Here is an 18,305-nt window from a genome sequence, read left to right as displayed (position 1 = left end):
CAAGAATTTAACACTGTCCACTTTTTCTATCTTCTTGTCATCATATGTTAGACATATACTCTTGGGACACCCCTTACAAGTTCTGAACTGCATGTAGTGTGTTTTTTCACAGTTTAGTGACAAAGAATTGGCTAGGAACCAGTGATTAATGTCCACAAATATTTTATTGCCTGATCTTTCTAAGACTACACTTGATTTGCTATTTATTGCAATGTTTGTATCATCGGCAAACAAAACAAACTTGGCATCTAGTAATGTTACTGATGAAAGGTCATTGATATACACAAGAAAAAGTAAGGGCCCAAAAATGGAACCTTGTGGGAGCCCACATGTAATTAGTTCCCAGTTGGATGATGCCTGATAGCTTGATACATGTCTCTTTCCTAGTAACACCCTTTGTTTCCTGCCAGAGATATAAGATTTGAACCATTTTGCAGCATTTCCCGTTACACTATAATATTCTAGTTTACTTAAAAGGATATTGTGATTGACACAGACAAATGCCTTTGACAGATCACAAAATATACCAGTTGCCTGCAATTTTTTGTCTAATGAATTAAGCACATTTCCACTGTAAGTGTAGATAGCCTTCTCAATATAAGAACCTTTTAGAAATCCAAACTGTGACTTTGACAGTATGTTATTTGAGATAAGATGGTTATAAAGACGACTGTACATTACTTTTTCGAAAATTTTTGAGAATGCTGGCAACAGTGAAATCGGACGGAAATTTGATGCTATTTCTTTATCTCCCTTCTTAAACAGTGGCTTAACTTCAGCATATTTCAGCCACTCAGGAAATATTCCACTGATACGCGACTGGTTACACAGATAGCTTAATATGTTACTTAGCTCAGAATCACATTCTTTAATTAACTTTGTTGATATTTCATCATACCCACTAGATGTTTTTAATTTTAAAGGTTTTATGATGGACATTATTTCTGTTGGGGTAGTGAGGGTCAAATTCATATTATGGAAGTAACTTGATATGTCTGGTCTAAGTTAATACATAGCAGCATCTACCGAACCTGACAACCCCATCTTTTCAGTAACGGTTATAAAATGTTTGTTAAAAAGTTCTGCAACACTATACACATCTGTCACCAATGTCTCATTTACTCTTAATGCTATTTGTTCCTCTTCATGTCTGGTTCTACCGGTCTCCTCCTTCACTATATCCCATATTGTCTTTATTTTGTTATCTGATATGACTATCTTTTCCCTGTAATATATTTGCTTTGACATCCGTATTACAGTCTTTAATATTTTGCAGTATTTCTTATAATGTGCTATAGTATCAACATTGGAAATGTTTCGGATTGACAGATACAGTTTTCTTTTTGTGTGATGTGGGCAAACTGTCAAGCTTGAGTTTTAAATAAAACTGCTCAAATCTGTGTTTTGAATTCACATCTGCGCAGACGACCCCAAACCTGTCGCTAAAACGTCTTTTAGTCAGCTGTTTGTTTGGTTAGGTGCTTCTCGTCTCTGGATGCAGAGTGAATTTTAATATGGCGGATACACGTCTGTGTTCTACATAGTTTATTGCCTAATTGATCGAAATGTTTAGGGATCATACATGTTTGGAGAAAATTAAAAGCTGGTACTACAGCGATAGGAATCAGAAAGTAGATGATTATAGTTCTTTAATAGGGAAATTACGAACGGTTGAGCCTATGGAAAATGGGGAAACGGTACATAATAATTCATTGCGGACTCTTTACTGCAAAGAGCTAAGTAAAATAACGAAGTCTGTCTACTGCATCTCAAACACCTGTAAAACCGTAAAAATATGACCGGTAAATTGTCAGAACTGAAGTATAGCATTTTACTTGCCTCTGTAAAATTAACCTTCAGGACAGCGAAAATAGTTCACTTTACTGGCGTATGATTTCATTCAACGCTTCTTTCGAAACTGCAGTTGGGAATTCTGCATCGTTGTAGCTTATTGTCTGGAACCTTAATATCACCGTCAGCCACTTATGTGGAGAAATTGCTCTCCTCATACAAACTTTTTCCCTATTTACTAGAAGTTATGAGCATCAAAAGATAATTATACATTCCTAAATCCATCCTCAAATAACTACGCCAGTAGTCTAGTTCGCTCTGCAACTCGTGAAGTAAATCTATGTGTGAAAACTGCCTTACCTTAAGCAACCATTGTGTAGACCATTTTGATCTGTCTTCCTATTTCTGGTATTTTGCTTTTTGCATCGTAAGTTCCTCATTTCTGAATAAGTGAAATAAAGTTTGAGGATACTGTAAGAGGATGTTAGCGCTAGCCACTCAAATTTCTTTTCTACATCGAGACATGGCGGGCGAACAATAGACTGGAGCTTGTGTCGTGTCTACCACATCTGCAGCACAATCATTTGCGAATATATCTGCGCAGACAAGTCGTTGCATGTGGACCGACGGTCCTTCATCGCATGCGTCGGCTAAGATGTTATCGTGTTGTAGGTTTTGTCTTTTAAGAATCTTTGGTCATATTGTTGTGAAGATACGTATGTAGGCGGGTACTAGATATATTTATACACACACAAACAGACAAACAAACAAAAAAAAGTATGCCGACTGGAGTTCATATAAACTGTCAACATAAAGTACATTTTTTTGTGTGTGTATCTTGAAATAACGCGGCAGTGTTGAGAATGTGTGGTTCGAAAGTAGACAACAGTGAGCAGTATACAGTGAGTATTCACGAAAAGAAAGATCAACCTTACAATATACCGGAGCTTCAGTTGTTCGAACGAATACGTATTTTATTTATCCAGAGGTGGTTCATTGCTTTGTAGTTCCACAATTAAAAGTACATGACGCATTCTTAGCGAGCAGTGTGCATGCTATTATGATAGTGTTTAGATAATTCTTTTAGAATGCTCAATATTTGTCTGTAGATTTGGCAAAAAAAAGTCGTGTATAAATTGTTATAAATATGGAGAGTATAAACCATGCTGCTTGGACTGTGGTAAATTATTTCTTTACTGGTACTGTTCGGAATTATCATTATGTAAATTCCCTAAACATTTGGAAGTGAGGCCATGGCTTCATGACTACGCGGACAAGCATAATTATACTGCGTGTCTATTTCGCCTTGGTCTCAATTTGGTTCTAGTATTTCTAATACCATTTACTTGTGGCAGTGCTTTCTGTTTGTGTAAATGTTAAATTGCACATCAAGTTACAGATTCACCTATGGTGTTCCAATTATTGGCCTGGCCATGTGGATTTATGTTTTCGGTGATTGCTCTAAATTTCTTAAGATAAATACCTGGTTGTCAGCATCGAAAATGTGACAATCAGTTACCTCCCCTAATCCAAGCTTGTGCTCCACATCTAATGATGATGTAAATGTTATGTTACACCCTTTTTTTCAGCACACTATTATTAAGAAATCTCAACTGCTGCAGGTACTACTGACCCATTGTCTATTTTTTAGCAGTTGCGTAGTACATGTTTATGTTTGTGCTGTATGTGCAAAGTTCAACAAAAAGTATAGGAAATGCACTAAAGCATTCCAAAGGTTATAATATGAAACTTAAAAAATGAACACTGGTTCATTCAGTGTAAGCAGTTGTAACAATTCAAATTCAGAAGGGACTTAACAAAAACAGAATCATCATCATTGAGAAATATAATTGGCACCACTTTGTTGTTCACCTAGAAATTGATGTTTGTCAAGTTTGTCATTGCTGCCTCTGGATACAGATTTTAACTGTACTGTTATGAATCAAATGTACTGAAGAAGCATTTCTGGGCCAACTAATTTGTTTCACACAATGTTACCATTATACAAAATGTATGTGCCCAGATGTCTTTGCTACAGATTAATTTGTACCTGCGGCCCTAATCATAATGAGTCATGCACGCAATTGCCTGTCAGGTCATCCAATAATTTGTGATTGTTTGTTTGTAATGAATTAGTTACACATACAGGGCTTGGACAAAAATATAGAAATACTGCAAGGAATGCATGCTTGGGCATAAATCCTGCTTGTTGTGCTGTTGTATTTAATCACAAATGGCTCCTGTGCAATGTCTTTGATACATTGCAAATGTCAATCATTGGCGAAACAGTGGTCTGTGTGTGTGCACTATGTTGGAGCTAAGTGAATTCGAACGCGGGCTAATAGTTGGTGCTCCTATGGTGAGTGATTGCATAACCAAGGTACCCAAAGTGTTTGGTGTTTCAAGGGGCACCTTATCGAGGATTTACACCGCATACAGGGAAAGCTGAGAAATATCATCCACTAAGTCACAAAGCAGAAAAAATGTGTGTTACATGATTATGATGGGCTGTCATTGAAGAGAATTGTGATGAAAAATACAAGAATGACAGCTGCAAAAGTCATTGCAGAACTGAATGTTACTCTTGCGCACCCTGTCAGCACCAAAACATCGAGGATGCTCCATAAGCTGAGAATTACAGGGCAAGCTGGAATTCCGAAGCCACAAATCGGTGATTCAAATGCCTGCAACGGGAAAAAGCAGTGACAAAGCTGTAAAACCTGGACTATGGAACAATGGAAGGAAGTCATTAGGTCAGATGAAGCTTGTTTCATGCTGTTTCCAACTTGTGGCTGAGTTTACCCAGGGGTGAAACATGGCAGGGGGTTGGTGGTGATTTAGGCAGCTGTATCATAGTACGTTTTGGGCCCCACAGATAATCTCCAAGGTTGCAACACTGCTAAGAATTAGGTGACCGTTTTGGCAGATGGAGCCCCTGTTCACCCATCTCGCAGCATACAGGCTGCTTTCATGAGCACAAGGATGAATTGACACATCATCCATGGCCACCACAGTCACTAGATTTCAATTTTATTGAGCCTTTGTGGTATATTTTGGAGAGAAGGGTGCATGATGCCATCCACCTCCATCACCATACCTGAAGTTGCCACTATTTGCAAACTGAAGTGTATAAGGTTCCCTTGAAAATGATACAGGATAACTGGAAGCTGTTTTGAATGCAAATGGTTTTTCTATACTTTATTACACATGTCTCACGTTTGTTGTTTTTCCATATTTTTGTCCACCCACTCTACAACCTGTTAGCTTTTATCTCGGGATCTTCGGCCTACATTTGTTCTTTGAATTTTACCAGCATGAGTGGCTGGCTATGTTGAAGGTTCCATTGCTGCTAAAAGACTGGGAGTGGATGGTGAACCCTTACACTGCCAGTCACTCGTCCTGGTGAAAAACCATGAAATAAATGTAGGTTAAAGATTCTGAGACAGAAGCCAATGGGAGATAACAAGTGCACATGAGAGCTTCAACAATTTTTTATGCTTAATAGTTCTAATGGATAAGTTCATAAGCCAAACACAAGAATTTATACCAATAAAGGAGAGGTTGAAAATGATGAAACAGATCATGTGTCCTAACATGTAAGATGGAAATATGAATATTAATCTACATTTGCTCATAAGGATTCGTCCTAAGCTATTAAAATCAGTAGTTTATTTGTCCTGAGTAGTGTGGAAAGAGGAGCAAGTAAGGTGTATACTTTTTCATATGCTGCGTGGCAAATTTCAATATTGTCTTGTGTTTTGAGGTCCATAATAATCTGATTTTAAGTCCCACTTCCTCCTTCCCTCATTTTCTCTCTTCCCTGTACCAATGTTGAGATTCATCCTCATTTAATTTTTTACAGTGATTTTAAATAGTCTTTTTGTAAGGGATCAGATATCTATAATGTAAAGTACCCAAGTTTTTGATAACTCTAGTAGAAACAGTTGCAACACATGTTTATTGTAAGTAAGTTTTTAATGAATTTGGACTCAGAAGTATGTGGTTATTCTTATTTTCATAAATAAGGGAAACTAAAATGATCCGTTGAAAAAACATTTTTCTCAAATTAATTTACATGGCTTTTTTTTACTTGTGGGAACATATAACTTTGGTTGGTACACTGCATGCAGCATGAAGATGTCACATACATCTTTATACAGCCAATTTCTCTAAAGCAGTGTGGTTGCATGGTAGAGGATGGTATATTGTCATTGGTGTCTGGTCAATTTTTTGTGTAATCTTTGAAAATGTTACTGAATTTTCCTCCTAGTTGAGAACAGCCTTAACGAAATGTATATTTGCAGAACAGTTTATTGACGAACAAAGTTGAATTGGATTTGCTATTAGATGATGGATAGTGCTTCCTATATATATTAAATTTAGTACATGTTGCTATGACTGGTGACCTGCTATTTCTATCCATCCGCAGCATGCAAAATAAATTAAATAGTGTAGTGTGTGTGTTCTCATTTTTCTTTTTGTGTTTGTTATGTTTGCTTGTTAATAGGCATGCAATTTTTTGTGTTTACCTTAGAAATGCAGAAGCATTTGATACAGGGTATTGGCTTTCTCACATGGCATCATCAAAATGGCAAACATAAGTAACTCCTCTAAATTCAGTATGGCTACAGTGAAATCAATTGTGCTACCATAATTAACAAATAGCAACAGCATTCTGTCATAAAAAATATATTTCAGATAGCCTAAATCAACATACAATTAATGGGTGATGTGTGTTGATTCTCCATTACAAAATTGAACAGAAATTCATTATTCTTACATTACATAAATCCTACATGAAACCCAAATAACCTATGTAGCTAAGCTGAACTCCATAAAACCAATTAATCATGAAACTGATATTCACAGAGGAGGGGAAGAGGGTCTGAGATGTAAATTCTGCTATCGGTAAATTCACTTAATGGTATAGGTAAAATGAACTTCCCTATCCACCAAACACAAAACTATGACATCTGAAACATAAAAAGCCATTTAACACATATTTTTCATATCATTATTTGCACTTAATCTGTATAGCTAAAATGAACTTTACAGTACAAGGCAAACATCAAACATAAAAAACTAGTTGTGATGTAGGACTGGTATTGTTATATGCATTTAACCTACCTAGTCAAAGTGAATGCCACAGTAACCATGAATGATTCACAAAGAAACCAAATAACAGGACAATATGAACATACATTAGTATCACTAACTTCAATTCGCCTATATGTCTAAAATGAGGTCCACGTCACCCACTAAACAAACATCAATACATTTGTAGTAAAACCCATAAAACAGTATACCTACGAAAAACACAGTAGTACAAAAAAATCTGCAGTTTTGCAAAACAGGAACAGAAAATAAAATATCGTTCAGTATAGTGTCCAGTCAACACAAAAAGTGAATGGAACCTGTTAAAATACCTGCCTCACCTGTTTGCTCCAGGCAATCATGCCAACTTACCCTGATCCCCAAAAATCCTTTTCCACCAATCAATATCCATTTCCTTACAGCAAACACAATACATGCTGAAATTAAGTTAAAAAGTAGAGAACACACTTTTTGAAATAAACCGTATCGAACATATAAACTATAGAATATAAAACTCGCCACACACCCCTTCACAACTGACCAGTAACTGAACAATCATTGACAACTATACAAAATCACACGGAAGACAAGCAATACCAGTCTTGTGGATCATCTGCCTAGATCTTTTTGAACCAAGTTCCCCACCAAATCTATCGTTAAAAATTATCCAAATGACAGCACCATATGCAATCATTACTGCTATGGAAAGGAGACATTTTTCAACAAACTTGCAGATTCTAAACATTTTTGACATTTAACATATTGCAGCAATACACCCTATTTGTGAAGAAAAGTTACAGTTCTCAGCATGTCATCCATCTCCTCAGTCAGCATAAGGCTGTTAAACTTCACTGTTGGATTCATCATTTAACCAACACATTCAGTGATCTTTTGGAAATAACAACACATTTAGCAACTTTCCTGCATTGAAATTAATCACAAGGGAGCACCACATCAAGCAACACACCTCCTTCAAAACACCCTCTTGTCACATGCTAACTTTCAAATACGTAATGATATGAAATGCCAGATCATCATCATGTCATGGGTCAAAGCCAATGCAGTACTGAATTCTTGGGCTGACCCATCAAAACTGTGGAAAAGATTTTTACATTCATATGTTCCCAACAGGAAATCTTTCAGTGTGTTCTGTACTGCTGTCAACTAATTTATTTTCTAAAATGTTTCGATAGCAAATAAATGGACAGTTGAGAAATGATAATGTGCCTTTTGGTTCATGATGTTTCACAGAAGTAAGTCACTCTTTAAGAAAGGCTTAGTAACACTGATGTTTTCTCTGTCATTACTGTTCTCATCTCATAATGCCTTTCACTTTCTTTAATCTAAAATACGTATAATATAGCCAGTTAGTGTCACAGGAAGCATTACCATTGTTAAAAGTGGTTTTAGTAAAAGACGGGGATTGAGATACTCCCAGTGTTGCAAATTAGTCCCATAACAACCATATGTCTCTCATAGTGACTCCTTTGTTGTAGACACTTTCAAGGGAATATCAAAGATTACAGTATCTCACATCCGCTTTGACCCGTGACATCATCAAGATGTCGGACACCCTATTTCAATGTATCAGGAATTTCACTTGACTTATCTAGCCCAAGCAAAGTCCACAGTACCTTGAAAATCCACGCGTAACTCCAGAACCCAGTACCAGAAATTTCACTTGATCTATATAGCTCAAATTAAGTCCACCATACCACAAACCAATACATAACCCCAAAACCCAGCTCCAGAAATTTCACTTGACTTGGTTAGCTCGAGCAGAGCTCAAGATACTAACAAACCACAACTAGTAGAACTAGTATCAAAACCTAACCAGACCAGAATAAGTACAACATACTCCATGATACCCACCAGTGTAAACTATAAATGTGAACTTCAACCACCAACCCAAGCCATAAAAGCATAAAAAACTACTCAAACATAAATTTCAACACCCACATTTCAAAGAAAATTACAAGCATAAAAAAATACACTATACTACTTACAATTTCAGAAAACTAATAAAAACCAATCACAACAAAACACAATAGCACAAACGTAATTGCCACCTCCTCCCATCTCAAAAAAAGGTCATTTTCCTTAAAACAGAACCCTGGGCCACATTAAACAATGCCGCCCATACATTTAAGTAAAAATCTTCAGCACATACATTTTCCCAACAAGCTTGGAAAGACTGAAATGTAAATGGTTTTCAGGCAAACTCTTCCTCCAACTCTACTCATAAGAAGAAGCTGTAGGATCCCTATGATGGATGTCACTACCACCCCCGCCCCCCTTTCCTGTACCCCTCCATACCATTAATATAAGTTCCCATCATGCAACATTTAAACTGTACATTATGATGTACCATTAAATGTCAGTAACCCCTAATACCAAAAAATCTGTATGAAGAAAATAGATTTGAAACAATAGTGGAATCCTCTGCAATGTACTCCTCAATTAATCAAACCAAAATCCATTTTGTATACTTACCCACCACTATAAAAACCACATCAGAATACCCAGCCCCTGAAACAACAGCCCCCCACATCCCCAGATACCCACAGCACCACCACTCCTCCCATACTTCACCTTCCCAAATGCAAACTCATCAATTCCCACAACTACCCCACTACACCCCCACACCCCTCCAATGACCACCTCTACTTTATAAACTGTGAACAAAATTCATGACAAAAATAAAAACAATCTAAAACAGCTCATGGCAAGAAAACCAAATTAGCGAGCAATAGCGCCAGTTATATGTTAGCAAAACAATATCTCGTATAGCCAACCTAGAATTCTCGTATCAGAAACTCCTTGTAACTGACCTCCAAATATTGTCATGTTGACCGTGCCATGTGTTCATATATTCCCCTACTGCTTTGTCTTCAGATTTTCTGCCACGAGATCATATAATCAGAGAAATTTGGTAGTAGCAGCCATATCATCACCCATAGCTGCAACTAACGAATAACTAGTAAATTTTTTCATAAGATCCATGTTTTGCAAAAAATTGTCCTCATTCCTCAAATGATACCTGTGTTACCGAGCGAGGTGGCGCAGTGGTTAGACACTGGACTTGCATTCGGGAGGACGACGGTTCAATCCCGCGTCCGGCCATCCTAATTTAGGTTTTCCGTGATTTCCCTAAATCGCTCCAGGCAAATGCCGGGATGGTTCCTCTGAAAGGGCATGGCCGACTTCCTTCCCCATCCTTCCCTAATCCGATGAGACCGATGACCGCGCTGTCTGGTCTCCTTCCCCAAACCAACCAACCAACCAATACCTGTGTTAGCCCATGGAAAAGTTCCATAATTCTCTTGTAATCATTGAAGTAACTGGTAAAAAGTGTAGTATCATACCTCTGAGTTGCTTTGCTTTGCACCATTAATCTGACTTGATGGGAATCCTAAACACTTGAGCAGTACTTGAGAGTGGGTTGTAAAAGCATTCTGTATACACTCCCCTTTATAGGTATGCTACACTTCTGCAGAATTCTGTCAATAAATCATAGTCTGCCACTCACTTTCCCTGCAACTGATCATGTGTGCTCATTTCATTTCATACCATCTCAGAAGTTTAAATTTGACACCTAGATATTTAATCGTAGAGACTGAGCCATTCATTGTGTCGTTAGTACTGTATTAGAACATTATAGGAACATTTTTCCTAGCCGTCGGTATTAATTTACATATGTCTACATCTGAAGCCTGCCATGCATCACACGAAATGGAAATTCCACCTAAGTCATTCTGTCCAGCCATGACACTTTCCTTCATACAACAACATTCATCAAGCAAGTTCAGATTGCTGTGTTCTCTATCTGATAGTGTTTATGTACATGATAGACAGGAATGCTCGTGTCAACTCACCTGGAGCACTCTTGGCATTACATCTGTCACTGATGAACACGAGTTACCACAATATACAGGGTTCCATTGCCACATTCAGTTACGTATTGTTAATTGTCTACAGTGTGCTTCAGTGTTGAATGCTTTGCTGAAATCTAGAAATATGGGATCTGCCTGCTGGCTTGCATCTACGGTTTGCATGATATTGTTGAAAGAATGAGCTTAGTTTCACTTTGCTTTCTAAATCCATGCTTTTCTCTCTGAGGGGAAACTGATTGTATCAAAGCGTAGAATATGCTCAAGGATCCTACATCTTTAAATTATTGCACTGCAATTTAGTGGGAGTAACCTACAATTTTTTTAAAGTCACTTGAGACTGTTTGTTATTTGAGAGAGTCACAACAAATGTGAGCTTGAAAAGAGGCCAGTGCTGCAAGGTACTCTCTGTAAAACCAAAATAGAATTCCATTAGGGCCTGGTGCCTTATTTGTTTTCACCTAGTTCAGATACTTTTCAACACCAGTAAGTCTTATTTCTAAGCTTCAGTTTTAGAGCTTGTGTGACAGTCAAATGATGGTAACTCTGTATGATTTTTCTATGTGAATGATTTGTTTAAATGTGAGACTTAAGACATTACCTTTGAGTTTGCTGCCATCTATTTCACACCAGGCTGGCTGATGAGTGAAGTGACTAAATAGACATTTTTGACCTGCTTAGTGGTGTTAAATAGTATTAGAATTTTCTAGGATTCTCTATATTTCACTAATAAATGACAGTGAAGTGATGAATAGCTCTCCTTACAAATGTGTGAGATTCTATAAACTTTTGCGTCTCGGGATATCTACACCTTTTTTTTTTCTTTTTTTAAATGAGTGTGTAACAATCTGTGTTCCTGCTGTTTCTCAGCATTTTCTGGATTATATTAAAGCAAGGTAGGTCTTAACAACCTTTAATCAGCAAATAATTATCCAGAATGCAACACACAATAATTTTAAACTTTTCTCACGATACCTCAGTGTCTGCACCATTTGAATTTCCCGATGTTCGTTCATATTGTATGTACACTACTCTGCAAAACTTAAGGATGAGATAGATGAAGTAACATAACATATTACCCACTCAATGGAAATGAGTGAAAGTGAGGGAACATGTTGCTAGAGGTCTCCCAGTGCACAGAAGGTTGGACATCATGTGGTGTGAAGTAGTTTTCCTGTAGTGCCAGATGGGGCTAGCCTTGCAACACGAGGTAGTTGAAGGAACAGGAAAAAGACAGTGTGTGTCAATCAACAGGCAGTTATGGTGTTCTGTGGTGTTCTTAATTACAACAGGGGGCCGGACACAAAATTTGGATAACTTCACAAGGGGAAGAATCGTCATGAAACTAGAAGAAAGGTGAAGCGTGATAAGTGTAGTCCAGGAGCTTGGTATTGCTTACAGCATTGTTCACATTCATGGGGGGGCATTCCAGATCACACGCACTGCTGCCCAAAGGATAGGAGGCGGTTGACTGTGGTCAGCTACATCAGCAGATGATTGCTATTTTGCAATGGGCAAGAAGGGATCTGTTCCAAACAGTGGTGCAGCTGCAGCCAAATTTAACAGGGCTCCAAGGGACGAATTCTCACTCTCCACAGTGGCCTGGTGACCGCATGGGGATAGTCTCTTTGCCTGACAGCCAGTACATTGTGTTCTGTTGACACCCACTCTTCGGTGGCACTGTTGAGATGGTGTCAAAAGCATAGGAACAGGACCAGTGGGGAGTTGGTTCACATGCTCTTCTTGGATGAGAGCAGATTCAGCCTGAGTAGTGATCCACAATGTACCCTCATATGATGAGAAATTAGAACACATAAGTGTACGCCAGGAATATTGTCGAACATTATTGTTTTGGTGATACATGTGCTTTGGTGTGGGAAGTTATAATGTTGTGTGGGCGTGCCGACCTCCAAATCTTTGAATGTACTGTGATACACTCACTGGTCAACATTATTGTGTCACTATACGCTCTCCCCTTGTGCATCTTTTCAGGGGTGCATTCAGCCCTGACTTAATTTTTATGGATGACAGTGGACAACCATATCAAACAGTGCAGGTGGAGGAGCTTTTGGAAAAATAGAGGATATTCAGCGAATGGACTGGCCTGCCTATTCCCTCAACTTACATCCAAGTGAGCACATAAATCCACGTGAGCACATATGGGATGTGGTGGGGAAACATATTGCAGCACATCCATTTGCACAAATGACCATCCAACAGCCTGAGCTGGTGGAGGAATGGAACATCCTGCCACAAGAACACCTTACTAACCTTGTTGTCAGCGTAGCAGCGTGTTGCAGAGCATGCATTGCAGTCCATGGTGGTCACAACCCTATTAAGAAGGTTGTCCCACCTTTTGTAATGGCCAGGGGACCATCATAAATTGTGATGGCTTTGTGCAATTATTGTTTTTGAATAAGTATGTCACTTTTGTTTGTCTCATTGCATGTTGCAGTTACCTTCTGTACTATACTGTAGCAGTTCTTTAGGGTCCAAGTTTCATTGAGTTATGTTACTTGGCAGTGACACGTCATGTGAAAGTTACTTTCATCCTTAAGTTTTGCACACCAGTGTACAGACTATTTATCTGCTGTATCAAGCATAACAACTCTCCTGGTCTTCTTGATGGATTTATTGAATCTCGAAACCATCACGGCTATGATGATATGGTGCTAGTTAATCTCTGCCTCTTGACTGATACCACTGGTAAGGTAAGGTTTGTTTGTAACTAAGGTGTACGATATTTTTGTTATATGTTTGCTGCTGAACTAATACCCCATGTGTCCTTGACAGCTGGACACGCTATTGCCAGCTTTCAAGCCTAAATTGCAGAAGGCCACTTTAACTGTCAAAGATCTTCTATCACCATTTGGACTATAGTTGTAGAAGACAGTTTTTGAGCCAGCAGGTGTGGCTGAGCGTTTCTAGGCGCTCCAGTCTGGAACCGTGCGACCGCTACGGTCACAGGTTCGAATCATGCCTCGGGCATAGATGTGTGTGATGTCCTTAGGTTAGTTAGGTTTAAGTAGTTCTAAGTTCTAGGGGACTGATGACCTCAGATGTTAAGTCCCATAGTGCTCAGAGTCATTTGAAGACAGTTTTAGAAGAAAGTATCCAGAACTATTTTGCAAGACTGCCTCTCCATTTCACCAGCAGCCTAAACGTGGTAGATTAAAGTCTCATTCTCCTCCTGTTATTGCATAATTGGAGTATTTCTGCACAGTGGTACTTGAACTTTTTTGAATGATTCTATAAATTTAACAGAATTGGATAACAGGTAAAATTATCCAATGATTAATTTGAGAGCACCCATGCTGGTTAATCACATTCAGATAAGTTCAGTCATAGGAAATTTTGATGTTCCTAAACATAATATTTTTGTTTATTGCAATGAACATACCCTCTTCCCCAATAATCTAGCAGTTTTTTTTGTCAAAGTAAGTCCCATGTTTCATTAAATATTTTAGAACTTTTTACTTGGGTTTTCATCAGGCTCTCACTTTCGAGGATAATTTGCATTCAAAAATTTTTATGTAGTCTGGTAAATTATGGGACTTTGTTACAAATGCTTTGGCAGTGAACTACTAGAATATTGATATTGTCACTCTGTAAGTTGTTGGCAAACTGATTGTGGGCTTTATAAATGATCTGGTGAGCGTCCATCAGAGGTTCTTGAAATTTTGTCAAGCCATAAAATGCTCCTCTGTGCAGTCTGCATGCACTCTGCAAGCCTGGTTGCTGCTTCCTCTGAGAAGTGATGTATCAAGTGAAGTGCTAAAATCCTTCACTCCATGGTGTAGATCCAGATACACTATGTGATCAAAAGTATCTGGACAACCCCAAAAACATATGTTTTTCATAATAGATGCATTGTGCTGCCACTTGCTGCCAGATACTCCATTAGTTATTAGACATTGTGGGAGAGCAGAATGGGGTGCTCTGCGGAACTCACGGACTTCGAACATGATCAGGTCATGGGGTGTCACTTGTGTCGTATGTCTTTACGCAAGATTTCCACACTCCTAAACATCCCTAAGTCCACTGTTTCCGGTATGATAGTGAAGTGGAAACGTGAAGGAACACATACAGCACAAAAGCGTACAGGCCGACGTTGTCTGTTGACTGACAGAGACCGACGACAGTTGAAGAGGGTCATAATGTGTAATAGGCAGACATCTATCCAGACCATCGCACAGGAATTCCAAACTGCGTAAGGATCCACTGCAAGTACTATGACAGTTAGGCGGCAGGTGAGAAAATTTGGACTTCATGGTTGAGCGGCTGCTATTAAGCTGCACACCATGCCAGTAAATGCCAAACGATGCCTCGCTTGGTGTAAGGAGCATAAACACTGGATGATTGAACAGTGGAAAAACGTAGTGTGGAGTGACGAATCACGTTACACAATGTGACAATCCGATGGCAGGGTGTGGGTATGGCGAATGCCCAGTAATTGTCATCTGCCAGCGTGTATAGTGCCAACAATAAAATTTGGAGGCGGTGTTGTTATGGTGTGGTTGTGTTTTTCATGGAGGGGGCTTGCACAACTTGTTGTTTTGCATAGCACTATCATAGCACAGGCCTACATTGATATTTTAAGCACCTTTTTGCTTCCCACTGTTGAAGAGCAATTCAGGGATGGCGATTGCATCTTTCAACACAATCGAGCGCCTGTTGATAATGCACAGCCTGTGGTCGAGTAGTTACACAACAATAGCATCCCTGTAATGGACTGGCCTGCACAGAGTCCTGACCTGAATCCTGTAGAACACCTTTGGGATGTTTTGGAATGTCGACTTCGTGCCAGGCCTCACCGACTGACATCAATACCTCTCCTCAGTGCAGCACTCCCTGAAGGTTGGGTTGCTATTCGCCAAGAAACGTTCCAGCACCTGATTGAACGTATGCCTTCGAGAGTAGAAGCTGTCATCAAGGCTTAGGGTGGGCCAACACTGTATTGAATTCCAGCATTGCCGATGGAGGGCGCCACAAACTTGTAAGTCATTTTCAGCCAGGTGTCTGGATACATTTGATCACTCAGTGTATCTGTAGCTAGGACCGTCACAGAGTTGACAGAGCCACTCATTGAGACCCTCTACCCGATTCCAAACAATAGGACCCAAATTAATGCAGATGGTAAGCTTCACTTGCACCCTTTGATCAGGGGAGCAGCCTTTACAATTCATGCCATCCCGATTCCAAGCTATATGCATCATTGGTACTAACATTAGCTATGATTTGAGGATGACCGCACCTTCAATAACAATAGTCAGAAGCCTCCTCCACACATCAAATGAGACCTAGGAGACATGTACAGTGGCTTGCTTTGTAGCCCTAGGTGCTATTTTCCAAAGGGGTTTCATAACCTACCTGAGAGTGAAGAATCTGATAAGTAACAACCTTTCCCCCTGCTGAGAGAACAGCACATGTCTTTGCTATCTATGTCAATCCTCTGCAGTCCACCTTAAGGCGTGTGATGGGGTGTACCCTGTACTATTACTAGTCATTTCCTTTCCTGTTCCACACACAAATAGAATGAGGGAAGGCAACAGAATTCTTCTGCAGTCAACTTTGAATTCTGGCTCTCTAAATTTTCTCAATAGTGATCCTCGAAAAAAATGTCTTCCCTCCAGGGATTCCCACTTGAGTTTCCAAATCACCTCTGTAACACTTGCATGTTGTTCGAACCTACCAGCAACAAATCTAGCAGCCCACCTATGAATTGTATCAATGTCGTCCTTTAATCGGAACTGGTACAGATCCCAAACACTCGAGCAGTACTCAAGAACAGACTGCACTAGTGTCCTATATGCGATCTCCTTGACAAATGAACCACGCATCTCACGTGCCCGTCCCATTTCATACTGCTTTGCAGTGTTACACGCAGATATTTAAATGACTTGACTGTGGCAAGCAGGACACTACTAATACTGTATCTGAACATTATGGGTTTGTTTTTCCTACATATCTGCATTAACTTACATTTTTCTACATTTAGTGCTAGCTGCCATTCATCACATCAACTAGAAATTTTGTTTATGTCATCTTGTATCCTCCTACAGTCACTCAACTTCAGCACCTTACCATACACCACAGCATCATTAGCAAACAACTGCAGATTGCTGACCATCCTGTCAATCAAATCATTTATGTATACTGAGGATAATGGCAGTCCTATCACACTTCCCTGGGGCACTCCTGATGATACCATTGCCTCTGAAGGGCGCTCACCATCGATGATAAAATTCTGGGTTCTATAACTTAAGAAGTCTTCTAGCTGCTCACATATCTGTGAACCTATTCCATATGCTCATACCTTCTTTAACAGGCAGCAAGAGGGCACCAAGTCGAGCATTTTCCCGAAATCTAGAAATATGGGATCTGCCTGTTGCCCTTCATCCATAGTTTGAGTATATCCTGTGAGAAAAGGACGAGCTGAGTTTCACATGAGTGGTGCTTTCTAAAACCATGCTAATTCATTGACATAAGCTTCTCGGTGTCAAGAAAATTTATTATATTTGCACTTACAATATGTCCGAGGATTCTGTGGCAAACCGATGTTAGGATATTGGTCTGCGAGTTTGTGGGTCCGTTCTTTTGCCCTTACACAGAGCAGCCACCTGTGCTTTTTTCCGATCACTTGGGACATTCTGCTGGGCGAGAGATTTGTGATAAATATAAGTTGACTAATGGGCTAATGCTTTAGAGTACTCTCGGGGGAACTGAGCTGGGATTCCATCGGGACCTGGTGATTTATTTGTTTTCAACTCCTTCAATTGTTTCTTTATGCCAGGATGCGTATCACTTTGTCATCCATACAGGAGTCTGTTCGATCATCAAACAACAGTATGTTTGTATGATTCTCCTGCATGAACGATTTCTTGAATGTGAAATTTAAAACTTTGGCTTTCGTTTTGCTACCTCCAACCGTCACACCAGACTGGTCAACAAGTGACTAGATGGAAGCCTTAGATCCACTCAGTGATTTTACGTAGGACTAGAATTTTCTTGGTTTCTCTGCCAGATCATTTCCTAAGGTATGACAGTGGTAGTAGTTGAATGCTTTGTTTACCAATGTTTTCGCTGATGCACAAATCTGTACAATCCTTTGCCTGTCATGTCGTCATTCGTGTGTTCCCTTTGAAACAAGAGTGCAACAGCCTCTGCTTCCTCAGCTGTTTTTGAATCTCATTATTAAACCATGGTGGTCTCTTCCACCCTAAATCCACTTACTAGGCACATAATTCTCCTGACTATGATTCACAAACTGCTTAAACTTTTCTCATAATTTCCCTGTGTCCATCTTATGTGAACTAAGTGATGCCAATTCACTTTCTAAGTGAGATGCTGACAACTGCTTATCTTCAGCTTCTAGCAGAAACACTCTCCTAGCCTTCTTAACTGATTTATTAACTTTTGTAACAATAGCTGCTGTAATGACCTCATGATCGCTAATATCCGTGTCTATATTGACATCATTGATAAGGTCTGGCCTATTTGTAGCTACAAGGTCTTAGATAATTCCATTGC

The 18,305-nt window shown here is 39.3% G+C and overlaps 1 protein-coding gene across 3 annotated transcripts in view; it reads left to right on the top strand.

The window, feature by feature from the left end:
* The first annotated feature begins 2,496 nt into the window (after nt 1–2,496).
* The window catches only part of LOC124556845 (C2 domain-containing protein 5), a 226,041-nt gene continuing 210,232 nt past the window's right edge, over nt 2,497–18,305 (top strand). For all 3 annotated transcript variants that reach the window (XM_047130864.1, XM_047130863.1, XM_047130865.1), the window contains exon 1: nt 2,497–2,693. The gene's annotated coding sequence lies outside the window, so the exon portion shown is untranslated. The remainder of the gene's footprint in view (nt 2,694–18,305) is intronic.

Source organism: Schistocerca americana, chromosome X, assembly GCF_021461395.2.
Source record: "Schistocerca americana isolate TAMUIC-IGC-003095 chromosome X, iqSchAmer2.1, whole genome shotgun sequence".
NCBI classification, from domain to species: Eukaryota; Metazoa; Arthropoda; class Insecta; order Orthoptera; family Acrididae; genus Schistocerca; species Schistocerca americana.
Note: the sequence above shows the minus strand (reverse complement) of the source record. Positions and strands in the feature narration are given on the sequence as shown.